Source organism: Mytilus galloprovincialis, chromosome 14 (genome assembly GCF_965363235.1).
Source record: "Mytilus galloprovincialis chromosome 14, xbMytGall1.hap1.1, whole genome shotgun sequence".
Lineage (NCBI taxonomy): Eukaryota > Metazoa > Mollusca > Bivalvia > Mytilida > Mytilidae > Mytilus > Mytilus galloprovincialis.
The window spans coordinates 62,980,003-62,988,446 of NC_134851.1; the positions used below are offsets into that span (position 1 = coordinate 62,980,003).

Consider the following 8,444-nt stretch of genomic DNA (forward strand, 5'->3'; position numbering starts at 1 on the left):
AGTTGAAGAGCATTAAGGATCCAAAATTCCAAAAAGTTGTGCCAAATATGGCTAAGGTAATCTATACCGGGGATAAGAAAATCCTTAGTTTTTCGAAAATTCAAAGTTTTGTAAACAGGAAATTTATAAAAATGACCAAATTATTGATATTCATGTCAACAGAAGTGTTGACTACTGGGCTAGTGATACCCTCGGGGACGAAACATCCACAAGCAGTGGCATCGACCCAGTGGTGTAAATAGTTATCAAAGGTACCAGGATTATAATTTAGTACCGACTTTTGCACATATCTTAGATGTTCCTACAATTAATGTATGTATGTTTGTAACTAGTAAAGAATTTCCCCTTTAGCATTTCGAATAACTGAAAACATAGACACTCAATAAAACAATCAACATAGTATCGCAATCAAGGCCTTTTGATATTTTTTTATATCATGTACGTTGAACAGATTCTCATTTTCTGGAGAGAAAAAAAAACCAAATGAAAATATAATTTCATTTTTTTGCTATTCATTTATATTTAAAAAAAAATAAAATAACACATGTCAAATTTCACAAATATAACCTCCAAGGTAATCTCCTTGGTCACATCCGTGATCATAGAACTTGTATCTATCTCTAGCGTAGAAGAACATGCAGTCGTTTTCACGATCAGTTCTACCATCGGGTCCCCGATTAAAGGCAAAGGCAAAATAAGTCATCTTTGTGGCTTTACCATGTTTAATCCATCTCCAATCGCCATTTGGTAGGTATCTATTGATATTACGTCCACCAACGTAGTAATGTATACCTATAAGGAAATCATCTTCATAATAAATATTCAATGACGCATGCATTTTGATACAATGTAATCATTGGTGCTTTGTTAATCAATCGGAGCGTTTGGAAGAGATCCAAAGTAGCAACAAAAACATTTAAAGACATTTTATAAAATAAAACTACTAAAACATGTAAAACCTCATTGTTGATTTGATTGACAACGGACACGTATACCTTTAATTTTTAGCAAGAATGTTTCATTTTACACTACAGTACTGAGAAAGGAAATTTTTTGAAAATATTGTCACACTAAACATTACAAACCAATATTGTGGGCTTATACACGCAGATATGTTTGAATGTGGATGAGCCAGAACATACGTTTGTGAAGTTTATCAGACTGTAACCGTCTGATAGAGTTTTGTATTAAAAATACAGATACTGAATTATTTTGTCGTAAGATTTTAAACATCCACGATTGTATTATTATTAACATAGTTCTGATTTTTTTAAGCATTCTTATTATAAGTATTTAAGTATTTTTTAGTTTGGTAAGCTCCTCAGTGTTTGTACCTATTGTTAATATTTTGTCCTCGAGCATTACTGGGGAGACATTAAATTGTCAAAAATGTTCATCGCAATTTGAAAATGGATAAAAAGGTGTCTAACATAGAATTTTAAGTCATTTCCTTATTTTATATTATATCTGGTACAGTAAAATTAGCACAGGTTTTGTTCTTATGAATGTTAAACAAAATTAATAAGATTGTCTTCATAATCAAAACGACAGTATAGTTTCCCATCGATAATTCTTAAATTGTAAGCAAACAATAATTTCTGCAAATATTTTGAGAGATAATTACCTGAATTCCGCTTCTGAAGGAACAATTTCATGATCATGGCTTCTTCAATAGTTTCGAAGTTAGCAAGGTAAGCACCAGGGTCTGTACAGCTCGCCTGTGATATAAGTAAAAGTAAAATGACAAAAATACATCCATAGAAAATTAAAAACGCAAAGTCATTTTATAAAACGGCAAAATCAAAGTGCAAACATGTCAAACGAATAGAAAACAGCTGTTATATTCCTGATTCAGAACATGCATTTCCTTATGTGAAAATGTTAGAATAAACATGGTTTCATAGCTTGCAAAACCCCTGAATTATATGACAGTCTAAAACAATTCCAATATATTGACTACAATGTATGAGTATATCAAAATCAGGTATAAAGGGAAAACAAATATAATTGATAAAGTAACAGTAGTTTACCGTGGTTCGAAATTTATAAATCGATTGGGAAAAAAAGCAAATACGGGTTACAAACTAAAACTGAGGAAAACACATGAAATATGAGAGGAGAACTACAACACAACAAACACACAGAAACGAACTATAATACAACAATGGCCATTTTCCTGGCTTTATACAGGACAGTTTAAGAAAAAATGGAGGGTTAAACCTGGTTTTTTTGGCCATGCCAAACCTCCTAGTTTTATGACAATGTTAACTATGACATAACAATGGCAAGACTACATGACAACACTACATGACAAGACTACATTACAATTAAATGGGAGAACATGTAGCACAACAAAACACACGAATGCTTACAAAAGGGTACCAAGTTTAACATTTAATACTCCAGACGCCCGTTTAGTCCATACAAGACTATACAGTGTCGTTCAGATGAAAAAAAAATCGAAAGCCAAAACAAAACAAATAGTAAACCATTTCATAGTAAAGCATTGAAAAATCAAAGATTTTAAAGTTGACATATTTTTTATGGGAAAATCACCATGAACATTTTTCAAAACACTTAATTACATGATACTTATATGTGGCTACCCGCTAAATTCACGCTTATAAAGCTAGCTTATGTAATATTGTTTAGTTTTTGCGTGATTTCCCTCTTATTTTCAGTATTTTTTACTAAAATATCTCATCATGAATACCAGGATTAAAATATATTATATTCAGCACGCGTTTCGTTTACAAAAGGTTCATCAATGACGCTCGAATCTACCAAAGTGAAAAAGTTCGAAGTTTAAGAGCATTGAGGACCAACAAATTTTTAAAGTTTTGTCATATACAGCTAAGAACATCTATTCATTTGTCATTTAGGGGCCTTTTATAGCTGAATATGCGGTATGGACTTTGCTCAATGTTGAAGGCCGTACGGTGATTTACAGCTGTTAATTTCTGTGTCATCTGATCTCTTGTGGATAGTTGTCTCATTGACAAATATACCAATCTTTTTGCATATATAGCCTTGTGTTCCCGTACTTTTTTTCTAAAAAGTTTTCTATCTAAGTAATACATACAAATGCTGCATCACCAGATACGTTGTCATCCTTGATAGAATAACAACCTTTCCCTATCTTCTCGTATGGTTCTTCGCAGCTCACTGTTTAACATAAAAAAAAGATACGAAAGATTTATAACTTCATAACTTCATATCATGTAAATTCATAATTCATATCTTTTATTACAATATATACAATGTGCATTTACATGTAAATAACCTCTTCATAGACACAAGGATTGAAATTTGATATTTACGCCGGACGCCCGTTTTGACTATAGAAGACTCATAAGTGACGCCCGAATAAAAAAATGTTAAAAAGGCCTAATTAATATGTTGAACAGCATCAAAGATAAAAAATCCTAAACGTTTTGCCAAATACAGCTAAGTCAAGGCAACAGTACATGTAGTATGCCACTGTTCAAAATTCATAAATCGATAAAGAAAAAAAAATCCGGGTTACAAACTTAAACTGAGGGAACCTATCAAATATAAGAGGAGAACAAAGGAACAACAACACAAACAGGGAACACACATAGAAACAAATGTTAATGTAACAACGGTCATTTTCCTGACTTGGTACAGGGTATTTTATGACAAAAATGGTGGATGAACCTGGTTTTGTGGCATGCCAAACCTCCTTCTTGAATGGCAGTGTTAATTATAACATTTAAATGACAACAATACACGACAGGGTTACACAGGTAACAGATAAATGGGACAACATATAGGAAAGAGAAACAAATGAATAAAAGCCTTCAAAAGGTAACAGGTTAAAAAATATTTGTTAACGCCAGACGCGCGCTACGTTCACACAAAAATATGTTCAGATGTAAAAAAGTTTGAAAGCCGTAACAACTACAAAGTTGAAGATCGCCGAGGACCAAAAGTTTCAAAAAGTTGTGAGGCCAGGGTTATCCGTCTGGGACAAAAACATCATTATTATCAAGAATAATACAGAGTTTTGCTAACAGTTAATTATATAAAATGACTATACAATAGATATACATGATTAATTTGAAGTGGTGACTAGCTAAGGTAACACCAACAAATAGGTAGAAAAAAAAACATTTACTTACTAGGCTAAACAATTGAAATTATCAATCTGGCAATTGATGGTAACAGCTTTTAGACGAATTATGTATGCATAAGTAAAAGAAATAAATTTGGCAAAAATATCTCATCATTATAATCAAAATAAAACCACATCTTTTTATTCTTCACATTGATCTAATAGTGTTTCTGTACTAATGCTTTAGCAATTATGGCAGAAAATGATGATTTCAAACATTGTTTTTATAGGTAGATTTAATAGTTAGAGACATAGAACATGACACAAAAACAAATGTTGCAAACCTGTTGTTATTTGCATGCTTTACAAAAAACCTGGACAATATCTGATCTTTATAATAGCTATATTTCTAAAAAGTAATGTATAACTAACCATGTATCTTTGAGGCTATTACGTTTTTCAAAATTTAATTTGCTTCAAAGCATCTTGCGTATTCAAAGTTTTATATTTTAAATCAAAATGTGCTGCTTATTGTGTTTATAGTCAATAGTCATATTCCTGTGTATTTATGTATGGCTGAGGTCCTATTCATTTTCAAAATTTACCGCTATTTAATCTAGCAGTTGTTTGCTTTCAATAACGGTTATCGATCTATTTATCAGCCCGGATCCATAACGTGTTTATACTTAATAAGGTATTATCTGCATATACTCACATTGACGTACTTTCTTGTATCGACCTACCTCTTACACCCAGATATAAACTATGATATACTCAACAAGTAACATTCGATTTATTCACTTGCATCGATGGACGTACATGCTTACACTTGCATCTACAAAGTTTGTCAAACTATACACCTTGTTAAAACTAACCTCTGATCGAATTATTAAGCTATGTGGATATCATTTTAAACTAAATGCACCTAACTTTTGTCAACATTATTGTTTGGTCTAACATTTTAACTCAATTGTAGGCTTTTTAACCTGGTTCCCTCTACCATTTCTAATAGAGAAAAGTAAAAAAAGAACATGCGCACACACTAAAAGGAAATTCATTTTTGTTTTCAACTGTTACAACATTTTGCTTTTTTTGAAATATTAAGGCTTTTCTACCTCATGCATAGATTACCTTAGTTGTATTTGGCAAAACTTTTAGGAATTTTGGTCCTCAATGCTCTTCAACTTTATACTTTAGTTGGCCTTTTTATTTTTTTTGGATTCGAGTGTCACTGATGAGTCTTTTGTAGACGAAACGCGCGTCTGGCGTATATACAAAATTTAGTCCTAGTTTCTATGATGAGTTTATCTATATACTGTGAATTCATTCATTTTCGTGGATACCAATTTTCGTGGTTTAAAGAAAATTTGCCTATTCGTGAATATTCATCATTATCATTATTATTGTCATTATTATTATACAGTATTCATAACAGCGCATTATATAATATTAAAATTGCCCTAAGCGCGTTACAACATATATCTATTCACATATATAAGTATTACCAAAAAAATATATACGCCCATGTTAAAAACTTCTAAATCAAACAGATTTTAGAAATATAGCATTGATAAACAATAAAATGTATAAATAATGGGCATGATAAAATTAATAAAAGAATCAATGCAGCGAGAAACTCCCACATCCGGAGGCGTCCTTCGGCTAGTTATTAAGGAGATATTGAATCTGTAAAAAATGTTAAACTTCAAAAATATTTGCTAATAAAAATTCGAAATTAACTAATAAAAGTAAGTTTAAAATTCAAAGTCTGCATGCTTTCCTTCAGAAGAGGATTATTCGTTGAACATCACAATTATTGGTTCTCCTGTACCCACGAAATCCACGAAATTTGATATCCAACGAATATAAATGAATCCACAGTACTAGACGTTTTCTCAAACACTTACCATTAACTGTATTCTGTATGACTTCCTTGTGAAAAATCTCTCTCAGTTTTTGATTCAAATTCGACATATTAAATTCAGCATACAGAGGAGCTGTAGCTTTATTATTCAGTAAAGGAATCTGTACGTTTGTTTTTCCGTCAGCGGCACAAATTGCGAAAGACATCGAGCAGTAGAAAAGCCAAACAACACTGTGCATAGAAGACATATTGGAAATCTGTGTACAACTGAACAGTGGAAAACTGTACGACTATGGACACAAGCCTATACCTTTATAGTGATCATTTGAAGTGCGAACATCCGAATATTGTAATTATGTTGTAATTTAACAGTACATGGTGGGCGTTGGTTCAACAAATGCATCATTGATTGTCTTATTGACTAGGCGTTATAGAGTTGCACCCTATTCATCACTTGTGTTATAGATATAATTAAAAATTGTACTTCATTGCTAATAAGTTAACTCCCAAGACAGTCGAGTGTCATCAAATATCAACCAATTGTAAGTGTTTCTGTGATTGGTTCGAACTTTAATTATAAGTGTTTGTTCAATTGCCATCAAGATTGAAGTACATTTGTAGTGACATGACAACATTTAATGATAAACAGAAACGATTTACGTAATTTTATGTCAAAACATCAGACCTAAAAATAAATAACCATGAAATTAAAATACATAATATAAACAAATTATATCTGTTTTTCAGTGTATATATATATATATATAGTCTCAAAACATGTTAAAGAAGCAACAGCAAAATCTAATATATATGAAAAGTTAAATAAAATTATGTGTTTAATTACATGTATGCATGCTTATGTTTGTTTGTGTTATGTTTTATTTATGTTCATTTATCCTGCAATTGGGTGTCCTACTATACAGATACAGCCCTACAGATATCGCTATGCTGTATCTGTATACTATACAGATATCGCTTTGAAGCTCCGCCCACTGCCGGACTGAGTATTGTTTGAACCTGTGTGACCTCAGAATGTGTATTCCAGTTGCATTCCAATGACGATGACAATTGTCGATTTCAAAACTTGAATGTGTATGATTGTGTTACAAAATCAACCATGTCAATTTCAGCATGCATGTTTAGTGAATGTCAAGTCTGAAGCGTAGGACAACTCGTACACTTCTGTTTCTGTGTGACCTCAGAATGTGTATTCCAGTTGCATTCCAATGACGATGACAATTGTCGATTTCAAAACTTGAATGTGTATGATTGTGTTACAAAATCAACCATGTCAATTTCAGCATGCATGTTTAGTGAATGTCAAGTCTGAAGCGTAGGACAACTCGTACACTTCTGTTTCAAATTTGAAATTGTTTTGTTATTTGTTTTTACTGTTGAAACTAGTTGTTATGTTGAAATAGACAATTATTCACCTTGAGCCATGTATTATTGTTGACCATTGGAGATTCTTTTTTTGTGAACCCGTCTTCAGCGTAATGTTTGATTTTGATATTACTACGCGGGCCTCAAGGGATTGCAAATCGAAAATAAATGCTAATATGTTAGTTTTTGTGTCTTTCAAAACACAAACAATATACAGAATTAATTGCAGGATAAAGACAATAACTGTTTAGTGTCTTTAAATATCAGCTGTATTTGTACTCGGCTCGAAACAGGTGTAGTAGCTCGCTAAAAGCTCGCATACACCTTGTTTCCTAGCCTCGTACAAATACAGCTGATATTTAAAGACACTAAACAGTTATTGTCTATGTACATGTACCACTGTCAAGTTTGTGTATATATTTTGTTTATTACATGCACTTATCTCACACATGATATTGTATCATAGTTTTTATAGTAATCATAAAATCATACAACTAATGAAATATGTTGTAAATATGAGGTGAAACAAATATATCTTCTTTTTGCATCTACGTAAAAAAAACATTCAAACTCAAAATTTAACAATGGGTGAAAATCTACATATAATACATTGTATAACTAAACTGTCAAGTTTATGCAAAAAAGGGAAAATAGAAATATTACAATTATTGACAAAAAATCAAAAATGTAACATTCTTTTCATGCAAGAGTCACATTTTATAGAAAAAAAAATGAAAAATCAATAAATAATGAGTTTGATGGTAAAATGTTTCATAGTTATGGTAACACACAATCAAAAGGGGTATCGATCTATGTGGAAAAATAATTTAAAATGTAAGACAATAAATGAGATAAAAGATACAGAAGGCAGAATCATTTTGATGAACATAGAAATAAATAACAACATTTTTACTTTAATAAATGTATATGCTCCAAATCAACACAAAAACAGAAACAAATTTTCAAAAAGGTTCAAAATATAATTGAAAACAATCGCTTAGGTATTCTTATACTTGGAGGTGACATGAACGAAACCCTATCAATTAATGATAAAAAAAACTAATAATATTTCACGAAACAACAAACCAGTTAATAGATTAAAAAAATAATAAAGAACAATAA

At 31.4% G+C, this 8,444-nt stretch overlaps 1 long non-coding RNA gene across 1 annotated transcript; it reads right to left on the reverse strand.

Moving 5' to 3' along the window:
- Positions 1-484: 484 nt before the first annotated feature.
- Positions 485-6,253, reverse strand: LOC143058303 (uncharacterized). Its single transcript, XR_012972993.1, has 4 exons — positions 5,983-6,253; positions 3,083-3,165; positions 1,625-1,718; positions 485-792 (listed from the first exon to the last, which is right to left on the reverse strand). It is a non-coding gene; the product is annotated as an uncharacterized LOC143058303 (long non-coding RNA).
- Positions 6,254-8,444: the final 2,191 nt, after the last annotated feature.